Consider the following 23,522-nt stretch of genomic DNA (forward strand, 5'->3'; position numbering starts at 1 on the left):
CAGGTCTCAAAAACCACACAGAACCTTTACAAACTAACCTCTGCTAGCTAATTCCACCAGGTACTCTCTTGCTCATATCCACCCGTGGGTGCTTTATTCTCTAAGAACTACACCTTCAGTGCCAAGAGCATCTATGTCTCAAATGTTTGCAGAAGTGGCCAGGGTTCCGCTGCCCCTAGCCAAGCACAGAAAGGAACTGCTTGGCCTTCTCAGAGGGGCTCACCATCACTAAGCAGCTCCCCTGCAGCCAGTGCAGCCTCCCTTTGATCTTTACAGCTCATAAGGCTACGATCACAAGAGAGCAGTTAACTGGCCCACGGTACCTGCCATGGGAATCCACTGCACAGGAGAGAAGCCCCGCCCTTCTGACTGTGCCATGCCTCGACCTGCAACCCTCTAACCTGTGAGTGTGCTTCTCTCAGGCCACTCTCAATCTGCCAATTCTTGGCTAATGACCTTGTCTAAGAACTTCAGTAATGCTATCGAAAGTGTCAGTAGAAAATCAAGAGTGAAATAAATTTTCCATGTCCTGGTGTGCTTTTGTGTTTGTTTTATTCCAAGCAAATATTAAAGCTTGCTTCCTTATAACACAAAACCTAAAAATCAATGCTCAAAGCACAGCAACCATAAACTCTTCTTTCCAATAACAAACGTCAGGAAAGAAAAGAGCTACATAAAATATAGCAGGGAGAAAAGAGCCTCTCCTCAGAATGTGCCCACTATCAGGGGGGAGAGCACTGAATAAATAATGAACAAGAAAGAAGATCATTTTGATTTCATTTGTTTAGGAAACAACATAGTATGAATATGAACACTTGTAAGCCCAGGTTCTGAGTTATAAAGGAACACATTGTCATTTACAAGCCCATACATTCAACAAATGCTAGTCATCTACTTTATGCCCAATACTGCTCCAAACAACAAGAATACAACCGCAGGGCAGATAGCACACTCACTGTGCAGAGCAAGCAGAGGGAAGGCAGGCAGTCAACAAGAAGCATGCAGACAGGGTACTGCGGGGTGCTGCTCTGATTTACATACTACTTTCAGAAAAAAAAAATCATATTAAAATCTGGTAGCTGGGGCTGGAGAGAGATGGCTTAGCAGTTAAGAGCACTGGCAATTTTTCCAGAGAATTCAGGTTCAATTCCCAGCACTCTCATGCTGCCTCACAACCATCTGTAACTCCAGTTCCAGGAGATCTGATGCCCTCTCTGGCCTCCAGAAGCACCGTACACACATGCATGGGGCACAGATGTACAGGTAGGCAAGATATCCATACAAATAAAATAAGAAAAAATCAGTAGCAGATAAAGTTCTCAGAAATAGAAGAATGGTAAGAGATGATTGTATCATGGGGATACAACCTTCATGATGAATTAATATAGCTCCTGCAGGAATTGGCTAGTTCTCCAGAAAGTAGATTGTTATGAAGTGGGCTGCTGCCTCCCTTTGTCCGTTGTCTCTCCTGCACAAGCTCCCTTTGCCCTCATACCTTCTGCCATGAGTTAAAGCAACATGAAGCTCTTACCAGTCAAGAAAATGCTGGCCCATTCTCTTGATTTCCCAGAATTCAGACTATGAGTTAAGATAAACTTCTGTCCTTTACAAACTATCCAGTTTTAGGCATTTTGCTATAGCAACAGAAAATGGAATAAGAGAAATGGTTATGTTAACTCGTCATTTCATACTAGCAAAACTCCCTCCTGAGGGCGTGACTACAGGAGAGCTGGCCCTGGCCCTGCCCCTAGCCTGGGCAACATGGGAGAGGTCCCCCCTCCCCCCCCCCACCCAGCTGCAGCACTCAGGAGAGTAGTCTAGTATCTCACTCGGGCAATACAGTAAAGGTGGCCCTGGTGGTATGGGTGCGGGAGAGCTACCCCCCCCCCATGGCATGAGTGCATGAGAACTGGCTCCATCCCTCAACTGGGCAAAGAAGGAGAGCTGGCTCAGTGGCAAGAGAGCTGGAGAGCTAGTGTGGGCTGACCAACTCAGGTAACACCCAGGCCTACCCCAATATCTACCCCATCTATGAACTACCAGAACACATGAAGCAGCTGGTCCTGCAGAACCAAAGCCACAGGATCTCCATGACACAGGAGAACAACAGGACACCTGAGAGAAATCCCATGAGGATCCAGTATTGATGGACCAATGACTCACTGCAATGAACATTTGCAAGTAAAGACGTGTGGACAAAAGGTGTGACATGCCTGTGGTGATAAGATGGTTGGTTGGTTGGTTGGTTGGTTTGTTTGTTTGTTTTCTCATGGAAAGGACAGGAAGATCTGTGGGACTGGGGTGCATGATGTAAAATTCATCGAGAATAAGAAATTTGAAAATAAAAAAAATTAGTGTTCCAGGCTATGATATGGCCAGATCAGTGCCCAGTATCCTGGAAGTTGAGGTTGAAACCAGTCTGGGATATAGTACAAGAACCCACTGCAAAATAAAAGAAAAAGGACAGTAGTCACCTTCCTTATTTCAAAACTTACTACAAACATACAGTAAGAAAAGTGGGGTCATTGGACCAGAGCATAGTCCAAACCCAAACAGGACAAAGATTAACGTTTAACACTCATGAGCAATTTCGTTGACTCTATCTTCTGCCTTCCAGCTATAATGGCCCCCGCCCCCGATTCTGAGTGATCCCGCCACCAAAGCTCTGCTAGGCTAACACACATCACAGCTTTCACAAGAAGGAGTCTGGTGCCTGCTTCTCTCCCAGGAAGAAACTGCACCCTGTTGGAGCTTTGTCTCAACTCTAACTCAAGTCAGCCCAACTCCAAGGACCACCCTCTTAATCACCATGTTGTAACACAGCCTTCCCATACAAGTGAGCGGGGCAGTGGGTAGAACCACAGTATCACTGAGGAAGGATCTTAAATCGGCCAGGGGTCTGAAATTGCCCATCATGTACTTAGTAACTTTCTGGCAGCACAAGGCACTTTATACCACAGCTCCTCCTATACTTCTATCTTCCTGGCCATAGTGGGAGCAATCCCCGTTTGTTTCTGCCTCTCCAGACATTAGCTGTTGGAGGGAAGAATATGTCTATCTGTAGCTGGTGTCTTTTGCTACTTAGTGGGTTCTTCTTTCTTTCCACCATTCTCTACCTCTTTTCTTCTACCCTTTCAACCCCCTAACACTAGATAGGAGAGTAAAAAGGGGTAAAGGGAGCAACATAAAGGGTGTCAAGTTCCTTAGGGCAAGTTTGGTCTTCACTGTCAGAATATCTAGTTTGTTCTGTTGTTCTTTGCACATGACTATTTAACAAACCACAACCAACAGCAACCGACAACCAACCAGCAACCAAACAACAACAACAACCGGCCAACCTCTTGGGGCCCTAGCATTTATATACCCTTTGATAACTCCCCAGAATTCCAAATGTCACACAATCACAGAAACTATCTGCAGCTGGCAAAAATCACACCTCTGCTAGAGCATGAGGCAAATAAACCCACAGGCAGCTTCTGTGGACAGTCTGAAGCAGCCCCACATCCCCACACCTGGGATTAAAACAAAGGCACATTCCTATCTCTGTGCTTTTTCAAAGAACCCAAAATTCTCACTTCCTTTATGCCAGCTAGAACCAAATGTTATACCATCTGAAGGTGCCATTTTTGCTAACTTGACACTGCATCTCAGGGAAACCCAGCGTCAATGGCTAACGGGGTTCAAGGTTAAAGAAGTAGCTAGCTCCCACCCAGAAATGACAGCTAACAGAAAGCTGGTGACATAGCAGGTTACAAATGGCTCTGAAGTTGTAAAACACTAGCAAGTGACATACCTGAAAATTCCAAGTCTTCTATGCAGGTGGAATGATGCCAAACTAGACCACTATGTCTACTGAGGAGCCAGCTAGCCCTCACAATACACTATGACACTGAGAGAGGGCCTGAGGCAAGAGGGAAAGAATATTTTCCTATTAATTTTATTATAATTATTAATGTATACTAACTCTAGTATTAGTGGGGTTTCCCTATAACACTTACATATGAATATATTGTGCTTTCATTACATCCTATCCTCTCACCTCCTCCCCTACCCTGGCCTTTCATCCCTCTCCCAACAAGTCCAAAAATCCATTTGCAGATTGAAGAAAAATAAGCAATCTATTCCAACAATACTCCTGTTCAGATTCCCACTCTCCTTTTCATCAAAAGCCACCCCTGTATTACAAATCCAATCATCTCATTCCACAACCACAAGCCCTCTCAAGGCATTCCTCTGGACAACTAAATGTGAGGTGCCTTCATGGCTGACCTGTTTTGGTGAACACACATTCTCTCTTGACAGCAGTCAATGTGTAGAATATCACAAATGAGCTGAAGTAGTTCTCTCCACTGTATAGTCAGAGGATTGAGGAAGTAGGAGGGACTTGTGGTATAAAACAAACAACCACAAAAAAAGAAAGAGGGGAGGAGGGAAGGTGGGAGGAAGGGAAAGAGGGAGGAAAAAAGAAAAAAACCCCACTGGATCAGAGTCAATGGCGCAGGCCAACTTCTCCATCCTCACCTGGTCACCCACCTCCTTTCAATTCTGTGCTCTAGCTCCTCAATAAGTTCCACAGCCCTAACTATGATCTTGGGTGTGGGAGTAGAGTTTCGGGTAGTCAACACTAGGCTTGAACTCCTGATCCTCGTGCCACTGCCCCCGAATGCTGGACTATAGGCATGCACCTCCTCACCCTGCTGTGATGGTGAATCTGGGATGTCTACCTAATGGAACTGGCACAAGGAAAGAAGTAAAGCACACTGCTGTTTACATTTGTGAGGCTGAGCACGGAGGTACTCAAGCATAATCTCAGGAGGCTTAGAGCAAGAAGACAACTAGAGGACTGAGTCAACTACACAGCAACAGCTTGACTCAAAAGAACAACAACCAGCCAGGTGTGGTGGTGGTACCTTTCTAGTAGTCTTTTAAGCCCAGCAGAGGCAGGCAGACCTCTGTAGCTAGAGTATTGGTTTTAAAACCCAGTTATGTTATGGGAATATGTTTTTGTTTTAATCCCAGGTGTGAGATATGAGGCTGCTTCAGACTGTCCACAGCAGCTCACTGTAATTTGTCTCTCGCTGTGGCAGGGAGGGGCATGATTCTGCCACCTGAAGACAGTTTGCACTTGGGATTCTGGGGACGCTCTCGTCAGAGCTGTAAGAGGCTGGAGAAGCTGCTGCTCTCCCTGCTGCTGGTTCCTGTTGCTGTGGTTTGTCAAGTGGCCATAAGCAAAGAGAAGAGAAGAAGAAATTGGATATCCTGATGACGAAGACTGGACTTGTTCCAAGGAACTCAACGCTCCTAATCAGCAGAAAGTAGTCTAAAGAGATCCATGCCCCCTTTCCCTTATAATCTTCTTTCTCTTCTACTAGTGTTGGGTTGGAAGGGATTAGGGTGGAAGAAGGGTGAAGGGTGGTAAAATATAAGGACCCAATAAAGTAGCTCAAAAAATATACCTATAGATCTCTGTGAATTTGGGGCCAGCCTGGTCTACATAGTGAGTTCCAGGACAGTCAGAACTACATAGTGAGACCTTCTCTCAAAAACAAAAACAACAGAAACTGGTGAGCAGACAATATGGTTGGGCAGGTAAAGGCACTTGCTGCCAAGCCTGATCACCTGAGTTCTACTCCTAGAACCCACAGCACAGAATGAGAACCAGCTCTGAGTGCTGCAGCACACACACATGCATGTACATGTATGTTCACACACACACCACAGAAATAAAAATAGGGCCATCAAGATGGCTCAGTGAATAAAAGTCCTTGTTGTACAAAATGAGCCTGGTGAGCCCAGAATTCACACAAGAAAGGCCAGGTGTGGTAGCACAGACTTGTAATTTGAGTACTGGGGAAGCAGGGATGGAGGATCTTTGGGGTTCATTAGCTCGCCAACCTAGCCTAGTCAGTGATTACCAAGCCAATGAGAGACCCTGTCTCAAGAAAACAGGTGAATAGTACTTGAAGAACAACACTAAAGAGTGACCTCTAGCCTCACATGCACCTACATACATACATACACACACACACACATATACACCAAATCTAAATTAGTAATCTCAACAGACTATTGGGGGAAGGAGGACACATGTCTTATCCTGACGTCTTCTGTCTCTGTCTGCTTCCTGTCACGATGAGATGTGAAGCTTCTAACTCCATGCCTTATCACCATATCCTGCTCACCAGAAGCCCAGAGTCAATGAAGCCAAAGACTATGAACTATGGCATCTAAACCTGTGGGTCAAAATTATTGTTCATTAAGTTGTTTTTCTCAAGTATTTGTCATAGGAAAAAAAAGTAGCTGGGATCTTTGCTTGAGAAGCTCAGCCCATGTCACACGGTGTAGAGAGTTATTTGTTCTTCATAATTGTACTCAACCACCCTCTCAGGGTAGCCTTCCTTGATACAGTCTTCATCCCAGATGATCCCTACCAAATATTTTGATGGTATGCCATCCCTTTCTCTCAATACACGGTTACAGTTTTCTATTTGTGTCTTGATTAATGTGGATGTTCATAAATACACTCTAATAGGAACTATATCTGAAGAGTTCATGAATGAATCTCTGGGCCTGAAAGTATGAGGAATGTAACAGACATTCTATATAAGTTTATTATTAAAAAGGCAAAACTTCAGAGACAGGAAATGAAAGTTTCCAAATCAAAAGATTCTACCTAAAGAAGCTGTTCTCCCTAAATGACCTTAAGCCCAATCATTTCTCCCTTCCCCCTTCTTTTCCAAATTTCTTACAGAAGTTATTTTCTATGTCCTGCCATTCTTCTAAGGGTGGTAGCCATAGTGACAAGCTGGCCTACTGCCAAAAATAGTCTAAAAAGATATCACCTTGTCTGTGTGCTCTATCTGGTCTTCCAAAATAAAAGTCCACAGCAGAGGCCAAAGCAGAAACACAAAATCCTTTACCCAGTAAAGACACAGAGCCAAACAACCAGCGGCCCTTGCAAGAAATGAATGATCCCCAGGGCAGGCAGTGCCCCCAAGTGACCTACCCAAAGGAAAACGGAAAGGAAAAAAAGTTGCAAAGGCAGGTACACTGCTCCCTAAAGGGACTTTAAACCCTCTCTTTACTTCTTGCAGAAAGCATAAATGTACAAACATTAACTATCAAAGTGTCCCCTATGAGGCAGCTTCAGAGGACTATAGATCATGGCTCACAAAGCAACATCGGCAGCTCAAAGGTTCAGACAAAGCTCTAATTGAGGTCAAAATTCTCTTCTGCAGAAGCTGGAGGACCTTCCCCCTATTTTTCCATTTTTTTGGATGGCAGGAGTGGGAATAGAGAGAGATGGAAATATTTACTGAGCTCTACACAGTATCAGGCATAGTGAAAGATTCCTTATAGATATAGGATATTAATGCAAGTCAAGAACATATATGTGGATTTTTGATATATTGCAAGATTAAGCAACTGGTCGAATAGTACAGCCAAAAAAAAAAAAAAAACTAGATCACCCTAAATCCAAATACTTTTTCATTGCTCAGTGCCTTAGAGATCACGTCCTCACCCCTTCACCACCATCTTTCTAGCCAGAACTAGTGAATTTCTGGAAAAGAAAAGGACTGTCTTCTATACCAACACCTTCACATTGGCTTGGACAAAATGCAGTGCGTCTGCATTTCCTATGGTTCACCATCTGAAGCTATGGGTATTGTAATAATTCCTTCCCTGGGAAGATGTAAATATCATTCATTACAAGGACCCAACAACAAGCCAAAGTAGGATCCACCAAAGCTCACCCTAGGGAACCAACCAGTTTACTGGACTTACATGGGTAAGTGTTATGGTTTGTTTATTATCAGCCCAGGGAGTGGAACTATTAGGAGGTGTGGCCTTGTTGGAGTAATTGTGTCATTTTGGATGTGGGCTTAAGACCTCACCCTAGCTGCCTAAAGTCAGTCTTACACTACTAGCAGCCTTCAGATGAAGATGTAGAACTCTCAGCTCTGCCCGCACCATGCCTGACTAGAAGCTGCCATATTCCCACCTTGATGATGACAGACTGAATCTCTGAACCTGTAAACCACCCCAATTAAATGTTGTCCTTTATAAGAGTTGCCTTGGTTATAGTGTCTGTTCACAGCAGTAGAACTCTAACTGAGACAGTAGGGATTGTTTACAGAAGCACAGACGACCATGAGGCAACCACACTAGAGTCTTCACCCAGCATGCACGATGACTTCCCCATATGCATGTAGATGGAGCTCCCTTCAGCTAACATTCCCCAGCCTAATACTCTAGCACCTTCCAAGATCCCACATGCAATTAGGTCAGAATTACATACAAACACTTGGGAGGAATGGCTGAGTCCAAAGGCCCTCCTCATTCCCTCTTGATATGAGGGAGCGTCAACCACCCACAAGCTGGCTCATTGGGATGGTCTTTCACAATCAAGCACAGCTGAGCTAATGAAGACGACAGCCATTCTACAACTCTGGATGAAGCTGGATTTCCTTAAAATCCTAAATGAGGCCCTGGAAAAATTGCTGTGTGATTTAGAACACATACTGCTCTTACAGGTGACTCAAGTTCAACTTCCAACACCCACATTGGACATCTCACAACCACCTGTAACTCCAGCTCCAGAGGGATCTGATGCCTCTAGCCTCCACAGACATATATGCATACAGACCCACACTTTATACTTTTTTTAAAAAATCCCTTTTAAAAGCTAGATGTCACAGTGCATACCTGTAATCCCAGCACTCAGGAGTTAAAGGCATGTGTATCCCCGAGAGTTCAAGACCAGCCTGATCTACCTTGCAAGTTTCAAGCCTGCCAGAGCTACACAATGATACCATGTCCCCAAAATAAAACAAAACAAATAAAACCTTCCCCCAAATAAGAATTCTCTGCCTTTCCTAGGAGCCACTGCTGCTGAGCACTGAGATGATAGTCCCATAGTCCAGACAGAGCACCTTAAACCACTCTGTGCTCCCTCACTTGCTCAGAAAGTAATTGCAGGTATACAACCCTATCTCAAGTCTCCATAGCTCTTCCACCTATGCAGAGAGGGTAACAACTTCATACTTCAATTGTCATCTACTCGGCATCTCCTAGAAGGAATAATACCCGCTCTTTGTGCTGTAGTTTAAGGTTAGCCCCTCCCCCTGTACTTATTTCAGAATCTGCCTCTTATCAAAGTCTATGTCAGCAGATTATTATAACTATTATTCCATTATAATAACATTATTTTCCTGCACTTGACAATCTGTTGGCTGATAGGTTAAACTGGTACAGAAGCAATAATTATGTCATGCCTTCTCCTTTCCAACCAAGCCTCTAGATGACTCTTTACACTAGGTCTAAATACAGCAAATGATCAGCCCAATGATGTTAATGGGGTGTATCTGGGATCACTCACCAGGCCTTTGGAGGTCACGACCCTAGAAACAAGAGGCTCAGCTGGGTCCCCTAATTGTCAGCATACCTGCCCAGTCTCCCAGGAAGATGAAGGAATTGAGGGAAACACCAACCAGAAAACAATTTATTGTGAAAAACACCAACAGGGCTGGATGTGTCATATACATATGCAGAGGGACAAGCAGTCCCAAATCACAATGTCACACCACAGCAAGAGAGGGTGAAAAGACAATCCATTTCTCCACTGGGTGTTCTCAAATAAATGGTTCCGAGAGAGCTATTCTGCCTGCTTCCCCATACACATTTCTTGGCAGCTGCCAGTGAAACTGGCAATAGGGAGAGTTAGAGAAACAGAAGGCTATCTTCGGGCTCCTATTTTGAAGCATAGAATCAGCATGCTGGCCACAGAGCCTTCTTTATGCAGAGCCCAGTAGGGGCTAGATAGAGTCTGAAGCCTAAAGCAAAGAGGCAAAGTCAGGAAGCCTGTCAGCCAAAGCCCCCGAATTTACCTGTCACACTATTTATGATAAACAAGGATGGAAAAGATATGACTCTATGACTACAGAATATCAATATACTTGAACTACATATCAGCCCTATTAAAGCAAAGACCACCCACGGCAAAGCCAGCTAAAAACACAAGAGAAACAAACCCCACCAGGAGACCAGCTTGGCCTGCTTTGTTCTCTACCCTGTAATACACAGGCTTTATTTTTTTTTTTTAAGGAGGAGAGGGGGTGGAAGGTTATTTGAATTTAAATTACCAGTGAACACTATAATTTGTGTACAAGGAGAAAAGGGACATTCAGGAATGCTAAGCCCAGGCTCAGTGGGACTTGTGTGGCTGAGGCAGTAGTGGCCCTGGGGGCTTTTTCCTTTTGCTTCAGCACACTGCTTTCATCTCTTGGGAGCAGGCGAGCCAGTAGGCAAAGCTCATGCAACACAAAGAGGCACTGTCCCCTAGGACTAGGGAGAAGATTGCCCTCTTAGGAGGAAATCCATAGACAACCACACAGGATGAACAAGATTAATCAAAAGTAAGCCATCTAAGGAGGGAGTTCAGAGAAGTGTTACTGAGGACAAAGACCACATTTACCACTACCCAGTAGCCAAACAAATCTGACACACAGTGCTTAGCAAATAACAATAGGTTAACTGCTACCTGTAAAGGATATTGGGTTGGAAGTGACTCACAAGAACTAGAATCTGTTACTAAAATCTGTAACACAAGAACCATGGTTTGCAAAGAAAAAAATAAAGGAGAACCTGGAGATTTGTGTGAGTATCTGCAGAGCTGGTGACCTAACAGACTGAAAGGACATTCTAGTCGGATTGCAGACATGGCCCGCCCTCGAAGGACACTGAGGAAGGGTGAAGAGGTAGAGAAGAGGCGAGCGAATGGTACACAACACTGACCATACGCCTACTTACTATGTATATCCTTGAAACCTCTATGGGGTGCAAATGAGGAAATAAGAGCAAAGAGGTTAAAGAGTCTTTGAAGTCTCCCAGCGAGCACCTGGTTTGAACCTGGGCATAGCCAATGCAATGACCCAAAAGCTTTCTACCACACTGTGTCTTGATTTCCTTCCAAGGCAAGCTGGCTTTGATTTCTTATGAAGAGAACGCTCTTACCAGTTCACACAAATCAACCTGGTAGCCATGTTCTGGAGTTTGCTAACTGGAATTATTGATTCACACTTTTTATGATTTCAAATGCCTATGGAAGCCCCTGGAACTACAGTCTGGGTGAGCAGCTAAGTCTGCAGAAGCCGGAACTAAGCTATCACCCGGTACACCCCGACAACATTTTGGCACAGCACAGGTCGTGGCTGGGGAGAGGGTTTAGTTGGCAAAGTACCTCCTGCACAAAGATGAAGACCTCAGTTTAATCCCCAGTACCCTCATAAAAAGCTGGGTCCACTGGAGGCCAGGAGAGGCAGGAAAAGGCAGTGCTAAGGATAGTGCCAGCCTGATTGGCAAGCCCCAGCTCCCAGTGAAGTACCCTGTCCCCCAAAAAACAAGGTTGCTAGTGGGGGGGGGGTTAGGGTTATATGCCTTTAATCCCAGCATCTAGGAGGCAGAGGCAAACATATCTCTGAGTTTGTGGCCAGCCTGCTCTATGTAGCAAGGGCATACAGAACATTCAAGGCTGCATAGAGAACCCATCTCAAAAAAACAAACAAACAAATAAATAAATAAATAAATAGCTTCTGATGACAGCTGGCATCTACATGCCACATACCCTGACACACATGCACCAGCACACAAGAACACAAGGTGGGTGGGGGGGATATATGACCTCTACACATACGAACAAATTTTTTCAAAGATTTAAAAAGAACCTCCCCAACTCCCAGCTGTGTCAGTAATGCACAGAATGATATTTGAAAGCTTTACATTTTGATTCAAGTAGAAATAGCAGAGTTTCCATGCCAAGGATTTCTGCTTGGTCCTTAGAAACAAAAGAGTCTTCCCACCATAGTGCTCGTGCGCCCCCAGAGTTTCCAGAGACCTTCACACCCTTGACCTCAGGAGTGGCAGAGTTAGGAAGGAGGGTGATTTATAATACACATGTCTCAAGAGACCAGCAATACAGATAAACTGGCGTTTCTAATGGAGGTGAATAGCCTGCACAAATCCAGGGGCAGCAAAGGACAATTAAAACTCTGTCGAGGGAGGCTATTCCTTCTGCCTCCCATGGAAGGCCTTCCATCAGTTAACGGTGGGGTTTGAAGCTTAGGGGAGCTGATGATTCACATGGTGCACAACCCCTGCTAGAAAGGCCTACAGAAGCGGCCACCCAGCAAAGGAGAGCTTCGTATGGTGAGGTGGCCTCCAGGGAGAATGTCCTACATGCCATGCCACACACTGTCAGGATATTAATCTAAACCCATCCTGCACACTTTACAACGGTTACTCTCTCTGGGTTGTGAAGATTAAATCAGCAGATCCAAGGACCACATGAGTCTTTCCAATTCTATTCCATACTTACTTCTTTGCTAAAAAGATTTGTAACCTGGAAACAAAGCCCTCTTCCTAATAGCAGCAATAAGTCTCAGCAAAGAACAGGTAACCAGGCTGTCAAACTCCCCTAAAAGATTCAATCCCAACAGAGCCTTAGTTTCACCTCACCCTGAAAATAAAGAAGAGCATGGTGGCACACGAATTTAATCCCAGCACTCAGGAGGCTGAGGAAGGCGGATTTCTGAGTTCGAGGCCAGCCTGGTCTACAGAGTGAGCTTCAGGACAGCCAGGGCTATACAGAGAAACCCTGTCTCAAAAAACCATAAAAAAAAGAAAATAAAGAAGATACTACTGACCCCTATTAATGCCAATGTAATTTAGAGTCCTGAGTTAGGAAGGCTTAAAACAAAAGCAGAACCATGAGGATTTTATTCCTGCCCCAGCTTCAACCAGAGCATAAGAACAAAAGGCAAAGCATGTGGACATGAGGTAAGGCTGCTGGTCAGTCACAGCACTGTCCTTGTAGCTGTGTGCTTCTGACAGACTCTGTCAGCCTCACGTTTTTACTACAATAAAATAAAGATGTTCTAAGTATCACACAAAATAGCATATTTGTAAGTCTTTTTTAAAATAATATGTTCAAAAGGCCCTCAAAACAATTTGAAAATACTGGACATATTTTCGGCCTGACTGTCACCCCAAAGACCTCTGAATAACAAACTCCAAGTCCAATCTGTCACCTCTGAAGTACAGTCTATAGTGACTGGGTCTATGGACTTGCAGAGAAATGTACATCTCAGGAATAATAAGGAAACTCACATACAGGTCTATGCAGGGATGCTCTGAAAATTAATGATGAGGGCTGGAAACGTAGCTCGGATGGAAGAGTGTTTGCTCAGCATGCACAAAGCCCTGGGTTCAATCTCCAAAACCGCATAAATCACATGTGACATTGCACACCTGTGATCCCAACACTTGCAAGGTGGAGGCAGGAAGATCAGAAGAAGTCGAAGGTCTTCCTCAGCTGCACAGCAGCAATGGAGGCCAGGCCTGCCTATATCACTCTTATATTTGGGGGGGGTTGGGGGGCGGGGAGCCAGACATGATGGTACATGCTTGCTGGTTCAGTACTTTAAAGGCAGAGGCAGAACTATCCAAGAATTCAAGGGCAGCCTGCTCTCTAGGCTAGTCAGGGCTACAGAAGGAAACAGTGTCTAACAGCAGCAGCAGCAGCAGCAGCAGCCAGGGATATGACTCAGCAGGTAGAAGCACTCACACACAGACCTGCTGTCCTATGTTTAATCCCCAGGGCCTACAAAATGGCAAGAGAGAATGGACTCTAAAGAGTTACCCTCTTTACACATACAAAATAAAATTAATGAATACAAATTATTAATCACAAGGGAGAGTACATGTCTTGGGCCCAATTCCTAGTATCAGTAATACAAACTTGCAGGCTGGAGAGTTGGCTCAGTGGTTAAGAGCACTAGCTGCTCTTCCAGAGGTCCTGAGTTCAATCCCCAGCAACCACAACCATCTATAATGTGATCCTATGCAGGTGTACATGCAGATAAACCTCATACATAAAAAAGCATCTCCTAAATTTAAAAAAGTTTGGTTTTTGGTTTTTGGGGAGTTTGTTTGTTTGTTTGTTTTTGGTTTTTTGGGGGTTTTTTTTGTTTGTTTGTTTGTTTGTTTGTTTTTTGAGACAGGGTTTCTCTGTGTAGCTATGGCTGTCCTGGAACTCACTCTGTAGACCAGGCTGGCCTCGAACTCAGAAATCCGCCTGCCTCTGCCTCCCAAGTGCTGGGATTAAAGGCGAGCGCCACCATGCCCAGCTAAGATTTTGTTTTTAAAAAATTACAACTTTGAAAATAAACACAAAAGTGTATGAGGAAAAGTCAAGTCTTCCCTCCATCCCATTCTCACAGAGACATCATCTGCTTTCAGTTTCTCGTATGTTCTTCCAGGGATGTCCCAACTGGCTAGTTTCTGCCTTGGTTGGGAATCACATCAACAGCAACATTCCCCTTGCCAGAAGGTAAAGCCAAACAAGCACTTGCGGGGACTGCCAGAAAAGTGAGAACCAGCAGGGAGGGTTTGCCCTGCAAAAGCTTCCATGTGGTACCAACTCCCCTGGGTTCTACACTGCTTTGCCCTTTGGCTGGCCACATTTAGGCCATCATTTCATACATATACTTCCTTCATGTGTTTGCTCCTTCAGGGCTCTTCACAGACTGTTCCTGGGACCTTGGGCTACACCAGCCTGAATACTACAGTCCTAGAACTGTCAAACGGCCTCAGCAGAGACTGGGCAAAAAGACAAAATTTACAGACATCCCAGAGACACCATCTTTCAAAACCAGCTTTGGGGGCTGGAGAGGTAGCTTGGTGGTTAATAGCACATAAGGAATGGGCATGGTAGTGCATGCTTTTAATCCCAGGACTTGGGAGGCAGAGACAGGAGGATCTCTGTGAGGTTAAGGCCAATCTGGTCTACAAAGTGAGTTCCAGGACAGCCAAGGCTATACAGAGAAACCCTATCTCAAAGACGAGGAGAGGAGAGCAGAGGAGAGGGGAGGGGAGGAGAAAAAATTTAATGGGCTGGAAAGATGGCTCAGCCAGTTAAGAACACTGGCTGTTCTTGCAAAGGACCCAGGTTCAACTCCTAGCACCTACATGGCAGTTCACAACTGTCTGTAACTCCAGTTCCAGGGATCTGACATCCTCACAAAGACATACATGCAGGCAAAACACCAATGCACATAATTTTTTTTAAATCTTTTTTTTAATCTTTTTTTTTAAAGAGCACATACTGCTTTTGCAAAGGACCCGAGTTAGACCATGTCAGACAACTTACAACTACCTGTAACTCAAGTTCTAACAGACCTCTAGCCTCCGAGGGCACCAGTCCTCATGTGCACATACCATACACACACACACACACACACACACACACACACACACACACACACACACAGTTTTTAATATTTTAAGTTGCTTTTCATAACCCAGCAAAGTCAGAGTACTCGGGTGAACGGGGCAGAGAACTCAAGTGATGTTCTACAAGACCACCAATTAGGTACTCTAACCAGAGCCAGGCTTTCACCAAAACTCCTTCAAAAGCATCCAAGTATGTCCTCTACTCTTATTCTTCTATGAATAATCTAAATATGTAAATTCTGGTCTCTACCCATAGGTCTGGAACAGGTGAAAAGCAGACCACAGATGAGCTATGATAATCCCCAGAGACTGTACCAAAAAAAAAAAAAAAATCTGTTTCTAGCTTCTCTTGTCATAAGAGACAATGAGGTCATGAGAGCCGTGCTTGCCCAGGACAAGCTAACAAGCAGCTTCCCCTCATAAACACTCCAATCTGACACAGGCCACCCTTCCTTGCTGCTTCATACTAACTTGGCCCTGAAAATGCTTAAGTTCTTGTCTCCCATGCAGTGAGCAACAGAAGAAACTGCTCAACTGAGCAGATGCTTTAACTGACCAAACGGCAGAATTCTGTACTAACAAGCTTTTCTCAGACCCCATCTCTGTGCCAGAAACTGTGCTGAGGGATGAGTACCTACAGGGAATAAGGAAGGCACTCTCTAAAGAATTTCTAATCTAGTTAAGAACATAAGACATGGTCTAAGAAATCAGGCAGCTTTGGATATGGTGGGCTAGAGAACAGAGCGTGGTGAACTCACTGCTGCTGGGCATCAAGGAAGGAAGATTTTAACAGTTCTCGGGTTTCCAAGTTAATTCAACAACATTCATGGTGTCTATAATACACTCAGCATTATGCTAGGAGACACAAAATAAAAGTATACCCTGTGTCCTTGAGCAGCTCATACAATAAGAGACAAATAACTAACCAGAATAAGGAGTGCTGGATTCAATTACCAAGGTGTTGCTATGGGATACCGATAAGGAGTTAATGGGGCTCACCAAAGAAGGCAGCTCTGCAGCATAAAGCAGAGCTCCCAGAATGCTCTGGCAAGAGAGCCGGCAGGGACACAAGCACACGGCACACTTAATGCAGCACATGCCTGGTCTATCAGGAACAGAGGGCACAGGTGAGTAACAATTCAGAGTGTAATTCCAGTTGTCAGACAGGAATACATGGTCATAGGCTTGGAACACCACGACAACTTACTGCAATGGGTGCCATGGAAGGTGTCCAGGTCTGTGTTCACTGTGCAACACTGCATGTAGGAAGTCTGAAATAGGAGGTGGTTTCTGTAATGACTGAGAAGCACAGTAATGGGAAACAGAGCAATAGACAAGCTAAGAAGGAGACTGCAGAGGCTTGCCGAGAAGTTTAAAACAAGGGCATTTTCTTCAAAATTCTCTAATTCCTTTTTTTTTTTAAACCAAGTCAGACTGGCTTCCCACAGAATAATGAGGTTTCACCCTGATTCATTCCAAAGAACAAGGCATAGGCACTAGAGTTACAGTGCTCAATTTTAAAAAGTAAAATAAACTGGTTTGAGATTAGTGTGGTGAAATGGCTTCGGGGCATTTTATCTATTCCCATTGTATCAGTTATAAAGACTTTATAAATAATTTGTTTTGGTTTCAATAGAATCACATTCTAAATAACTCAGCTAACCAATCAGACCTGTTTTGGTTTGATAAAACAGTGTCTCATGTAGCCCAAGCTAGCTTCAAATTTATTATATAAAGATGTCCTTAAACTTCTGATTCTCCTGTTGCACCTCCCAAGTGCTGGGATTACAAGCATTTGCCATCACACCCAATTCAGCTATAAATATTTTTTTTTTAATGGGGAGAGAAGACTGAGGTAAGGTCTCTCCGTGCAGCCCTTGCTGTCCTGGAACTAGCTTTTGTATACCAGACTGGCCTAAAACGCAGAGGTCCAAGTGCTGGGATTAAAGGTATGTACCACCAGACCCAGCTCATCAGCTATAACTCTTCAATAGAAAAATAGTCAACTTCAGCACAAAGCTGTGCTTTCCTAGACCTGTACCAAAGGCCAGAAATGAGCAGAGAAATCAGGGGAAAGCTTTGACTGAGGTCCAGGACCCCTTTATACGATCACTGCTTCACATCTGGCTGAAGATCGGAAAGCAAGAGACCTCCTCCACACAGGCTCTGAACCAGCCAGCCCGAGCCCAGAAAATCTCCATCCTATAGAAATTGACAGCAGAGCAGTTACACTCTACCAGAGGCAGCACTTTCCATATCTATCCTCTCAGCACAGCTACAGGAGGAGGAGGTGTTATTCCCTTCCTATAGACCCAATACTAAGGCTTACAGAAAAGAAATCTGGTAGCTAGCAAACAGATAGCATAGCACCACATGCCCAAATAAGCCTGTTTTAGACTGTTTTCACATGTACTCTTTGTTTTTCCCTTTCTTTCTCTTTTAGAGAGAGGTATTCAAGGGTTGCTTAGGTCACCAGATACAGTCCACTGGTGTCTACAGTCCTATTCCTCACAGACAACAAAGCAGTCTGGCCAGAGTACTATTTCTGATTCAGAGAAAGACTCAAATCTTATTTCTTCTGAGGAAGGGGCAAGACGGAAGACACTTCTGTGTGAGCAGAAAACAAAGGAGCGAGGTACCTAATAGAGGAGTTAAAGAAGGGACTGTAGGAGCTGAAGGGGACTGCAACCCCACAGGAAGAACAACAATATCAACCAACCAGATGCCCCCAGAACTCCCAGGGACTAAGCTATCAACAAAGGCGTACACATGGCTCCAGCTGCATATGTAGCAGAGGATGGCCTTGTCATGCACCAATGGAAGGAGAGGCCCTTGGTCCTATGAAGGCTCAATAGATACCCCAGTGTAGGGGAAGGTGGGAGTGGATGGGTGGGTAGAGAAACACCCTCATAGAAGCAGGGGGAGGGAGGATAGGATAGGAGGCTTCTGGGAGTGGGAGGAAACCAGGAAAGGGATAACATTAGAAATGTAAATAAAGAAAATATCCAATAAAAAAAAAAAAGAAAACAAAGGCACACATTAGGAAGCCCTCAGATGTGAGACAGTAGATGAAGCGGGGCTTTCTCCTTCCCTACAGATTTCTTGTTTCCTATTACCAAAGATGTTTAATCACAAAAGCATCTTGCCTCTCTATGATGTTTTCTTTTTTTTTAAAGATTTATTTATTATTATATGTAAGTACACTGTAGCTGTCTTCAGACACACCAGAAGAGGGCGTCAGATCTCATTACAGATGGTTGTGAGCCACCATGTGGCTGCTGGGATTTGAAGTCAGGACCTTCAGAAGAGCAGTCGGAGCTCTTAACCACTGAGCCATCTCTCCAGCCCCTCTATGATGTTTTCAACAATCCTAATAATTTCTCTGGTCACCCTCTGTTAGCCCCGCAGGCTTATATCCTGGCTCTCACTATCACCAGAATCCCAGTAATGTAAGTAGTTTTAAAGAAGTTATGTGGCCCACTTAATTTGCTTAGAGCTCACTTTTATCATCAATAAAAGAACTTATCAATCGCAAAACTGATGCATTAAAAAACTAGAGAGGTATCTCCTGGCTGTAGACCCCCAAAACCAAACAAATGAAAACAAACAGGGGCTACAGATGTAGCTCAGCTGGTAGAGCATTTGCTTAGATATTCAAAGACCTGGGTTTGGTCCCAGCACTACATCAACCCCTGTGACACACTTTAAAGGTAGAGGTAAGAGAATCAAAAAAACAGTTTCAATAACCTCAAGGTCATCTTCAACTATTAAATGAGTTATAGGTCATCCTGGGCTACATGAGGCTCATCTAAATAAAATAACTATGATCAATAGCTACACTCTGTATAGGAACCATGTTTACAAGGGAGGGGAGAACTGAGAAACATCTTCTTCAGTGATGTCCTCCAGGACAAAGCACCATGAGCAAAAAGGTCTCAGGATGGAGACTTTACATCACAAACACAATCAAAGTCAACTTCCTACTGACTGTAAGACCAAGGTTACCTTTAAATACCTTGCTTAGGAACTGGTCCCTGATGCAGTAGGAATTCTTAACCTCTGAGAACTGTCTCAAGCTTAAATGTCTTTAATTTCTGTGAGATCTCCACGAGAGGAGCTATCTGACCAAATTCTAGAAAACTAACAGGCTTCAGTCCACAGGATCAGCATTGATCAGTCACACATACAGTTTAATTGGCTGTAAAAATTTAAGCCTGAGACAGTATCCAGAAGTAAAGAAATGTTCACTTAGTTGAGGCACATGCCTATAATTCCAGCACATAGAAGGCTGAAACAATAAAATCAGAAGTTTGAGGTCAGCTTGAACTAACTACAGGCTAGCTTAAGCTTAAGCTTAATAGCAAGATCCTGACAACCAAATATAAAATTAAAATTAAGCCAGGCACAGTGACATATACCTGTAACCTTATCAGAATCAGAGGTAGGAAGATCAAGGACAATCTCACTACATACTAAGTTCAAGGCCAATATGGACTACAAGACGTGTATATATATATACTTATTAAATTAAAATCAATACCTTTTGCGTGCATCTCAGGTTCTCCTTTCTGTTTCTAGAACTCTTTAACGTACAAGGCAGCAGGGGCATGGACTGGCCAAGAGAGAAGTGGCCACATGTGAAGGTCGCTTCACCAACTGTGCTACTTATTTGTCAGTGATGAGGAGAACTGACCATCAACAGATGTAACAACCAAACTCCTCGGCCAGCCTCATGGCCGGGGAGCAGACCTCAGAGACAGGCCCCTCCCCATTTCCCTGTGGGCATGAAAAGTAACCTAAATCTCAGGCACTACCTACCCAGAGATTCCACTGTTCAGTCTAGGAACACAGGCTCAGCTGTGAAAAGACAGCACACAAGGCACCAGAGGAGCAGATGGTAAATCAAAACACCTCAGAGTCCAAGGTCTGGAACAGAGACAGTGAAAAACAAAGCCAAGTTGAGCCTCTTTGGAGGAGGCCAGGTAGAAACTCCCCACCTCCTCCTCTACTACCACTGCAGTTCTTTTACAACTCTCACTGCCATATGGACTTGGAAAAAAACAATCTGCTTTTGTTGTTCTGAAGTTTCAAAACAAGGTCTTACCTTTTAGTCCAGACTTTCCTGGAACTTCCTGTGGAACTCAGGCTGACCCTCAGTCAGTTCATGATCCTCCTGCCTCAGACTCCCAAATGCTGGATAGATAAGGATATGACATCAGGACTATCTTAAAGGCGTCAATCCCCAACAACTTTAAAGAGAACTTCGGGCTGGAGAGATGGCTCAGTGGTTAAGAGCACCGACTGCTCTTCTGAAGGTCCTGAGTTCAAATCCCAGCAACCACATGGTGACTCACAACCATCTGTAATGAGATCTGACTCCCTCTTCTGGTGCATCTGAAAACAGTTACAGTATACTTAGATATAATAAATATATCTTTAAAAAAAAAGAGAGAGAGAACAACTTCTGTTTTGAAATACCTGGAATATTCATAAGTAAAACAGAGTGGGGGAGATGGCATAACAGTTAAGAGCACTTGCTGCTCTTCCAGAAGACCCAGATTCAATTTCCAGCAGCCACATGGCACCTCACGATCATCTATAAATTCAGTCTCGGGGAATCCAACAACCTCTTCTGGCCTCAAGACACCAGGCATACACATGGTGCACAAATATACATGCAAATAAAACACGCATGCATGTCAGGCAGTGGTGGCGCACGCCTTTGATCCCAGCACTTGGGAGGCAGAGGCAGGCGGATTTCTGAGTTCAGGGCCAGCCTGGTCTACAGAGTGAGTTCCAGAACAGCCAGGGCTATTCAGAGAAACACCGTCTCGAAAAACCAAACCAAACAAACAAAAACAAACATTTATGCACGTAATTTTTTAAAGAATTACAAAGCTGCCAGGCAGTGGTGGCGCACACCTTTAGTCCCAGCTCTAGGAAGACAGAGGCAGTCAGATGTCTTGAGTTTAAGGCAAGCCTGGTCTACAGACTGAGTTCCAGGGCAGAGTTCCAGAGCTACACAGAGAAAACATGTCTCAGAAAAAAAAAATTAAAAGCTAGAGTTTATCAAACATGCTACAACCTTGAACTGGTGGTGAACTGATCAGCAAGTTAGAAAACGGAACCAAAGAGGAAATTCATAGCTTTCACCCCCCTGAACACCACCAAGAAACTAACTTCTTTCCATGATGACCCTTAGCTGCAGCTAGTCATCTCATTAAAAAACAAAAACAAAACAAAACAAACGACAAGCCAGCCTGGCATGGAGGCACAGACAGGCAGATAGCTCTCCGAGACTTCCAAGCCAGTCTGGTCTACATAGAAATTCCAGGGCAGTTAAGGCAGTGTAGTGAAACCATGTCTCAAAAGAGGGGAGGGACGGAGAAAGAGACTGAGTGAGGGGAGAAGGGAGGACCAGAAGGCCATCTCATCTTTGAAAAACACCATGAGCACCTTAACAACAGGAATGCTTCGCTTTGATGTCCCCAGCGTGTTCCACAGGGCCTGGCTCACACACGGGATAAGGCTTTTGGAAAGGTGAGAAGAATGGCCAACCACGGCAGAGTATGTACAAGGAACAAGGGAGGAAATCTGAAGCATGAGCTAGCTTTCATTTCTGACTGCATCGAGCATTTTATTAAAAGACAGGATCTTCCTATGCTGCCCAAGTTTGTCTATAACCCAAAGCAAACATCCCTTACAGGCATAACTAGGCATAAGTAAATATGCAACTCCACCCTTCGCTTTTACCTTAGCGAAAATACTGAACCTCAATTTCTTCTTTAATAAAACAGAACGATGCCCACCTTACAAGGTTAGTTTAAGATAGATGCGATGAGCCAGGTGATGGTAGTGTATGCCTTTAATGCCAGCATAATCCCTGCACTCAGGAGGCAGAGGCAGGCAGATCTCTGGAGTTCAAGGAAATTTTCTTAATTAGGTTAACTGATGTGGCAAGATCCACTCTAAATATGGACAACTACAGGGATCTTTGTGACCTCCACAGCCAGCAGAGTGACGATCTCCAGGAGACAAGGAGGCAGTTTGGTTCAACACAACTCAGTAGCCAGTGTTGGTTCAAACTTCTGGAGTCAGATCGAGTAGTTTATTTTAGGCATGTTTTAGCACAACACAATTTGGAGACTGAGCTCCACAGAGACAGCATCGAGGCAAGCAAGAGCCGGACAGGCACTGGGTGACTCAGTGCCTCACGGAGGAAAATCAACTAAACATGGGCAAAGGATCCTAAGAAGCCAAGAGGCAGCCAGGCAGTGGTGGCACACAACTCTAATTCCAGCACTTGGGAGGCAGAGGCAGGCGGATTTCTGAGTTCAAGGCCAGCCTGGTCAACAAAGTGAGTTCCAGGACAGCCAGGGCTATACAGAGAAAAAAAAAAAAAAAAAAGGAGCCGAGAGGCAAAATGTCCACATGTGCATTCTTTGTGCAAACCTGCTGGGAGGAGCACAAGAAGAGGCACCCGGATGCTTCTGTCAACTTCTCAGAGTTCTCCAAGAAGTGCTTAGAGAGGTGAAAGACCATGTCTGCTAAAGAAAAGGGGAAATTTGAAGATATGGCAAAGGCTGACAAGGCTCGTTATGAAAGAGAAATGAAAACCTACATCCCTCCCCAAAGGGGAGACCAAAAAGAAGTTCAAGGACCCCAATGCACCCAAGAGGCCTCCTTCGGCCTTCTTGTTCTGTTCTGAGTACTGCCCCAAAATCAAAGGCGAGCATCCTGGCTTATCCATTGATGATGTTGCAAAGAAACTAGGAGAGACGTGGAACAACACTGTAGCGGATGACAAGCAGCCCTGTGAGAAGAAGGCTGCCAAGCTGAAGAAGTATGAGAAGAATATTGCGGCTACAGAGCTAAAGGAAAACCTGATGCAGCGAAAAAGGGGGGTGGTCAAGGCTGAAAGGAGCAAGAAAAAGAAGGAAGAGGAAGATGAGGAGGAGGAAGAGGAGGAAGAGGAAGATGAGGAAGAGGAGGAAAAGGAAGATGAATAAGTTGGTTCTAGTGCATTTTTTTCTTGTTGTCTATAAAGCATTTAACCCCTGTACACAACTCACTCCTCTTAAAGAAAAATACTGAAATGTAAGTCTAAGATTTGTTTTTAAACTGTACAGTATCTTTTTTTGTATAGTTAACACACTACCGAATGTGTCTTTAGATGCCCTGTCCCGGTGGTATTTTCAATAGCCACTAACCTTGCCTGGTACAGTCTGGGGGTT

The 23,522-nt window shown here is 44.4% G+C and overlaps 1 protein-coding gene across 5 annotated transcripts in view; it reads right to left on the reverse strand.

The window, feature by feature from the left end:
* The window catches only part of Sil1 (endoplasmic reticulum chaperone SIL1 homolog (S. cerevisiae)), a 232,995-nt gene that overhangs the window by 206,357 nt on the left and 3,116 nt on the right, over positions 1 to 23,522 (reverse strand). Inside the window, exons 2-3 of one of the 5 annotated variants that reach the window (XM_006526365.4) lie at positions 20,393 to 20,481; positions 20,107 to 20,214 (exon numbers count right to left, since the gene is read on the reverse strand). The exons of 3 other annotated variants lie outside the window; for them this stretch is intronic. The gene's annotated coding sequence lies outside the window, so the exon portion shown is untranslated. The remainder of the gene's footprint in view (positions 1 to 20,106; positions 20,215 to 20,392; positions 20,482 to 23,522) is intronic. One more of the 5 variants, XM_011247043.3, reaches the window with a different exon arrangement.

The sequence above is a fragment of the Mus musculus genome, chromosome 18, assembly GCF_000001635.26.
Source record: "Mus musculus strain C57BL/6J chromosome 18, GRCm38.p6 C57BL/6J".
In the NCBI taxonomy this organism is placed as follows: Eukaryota; Metazoa; Chordata; class Mammalia; order Rodentia; family Muridae; genus Mus; species Mus musculus.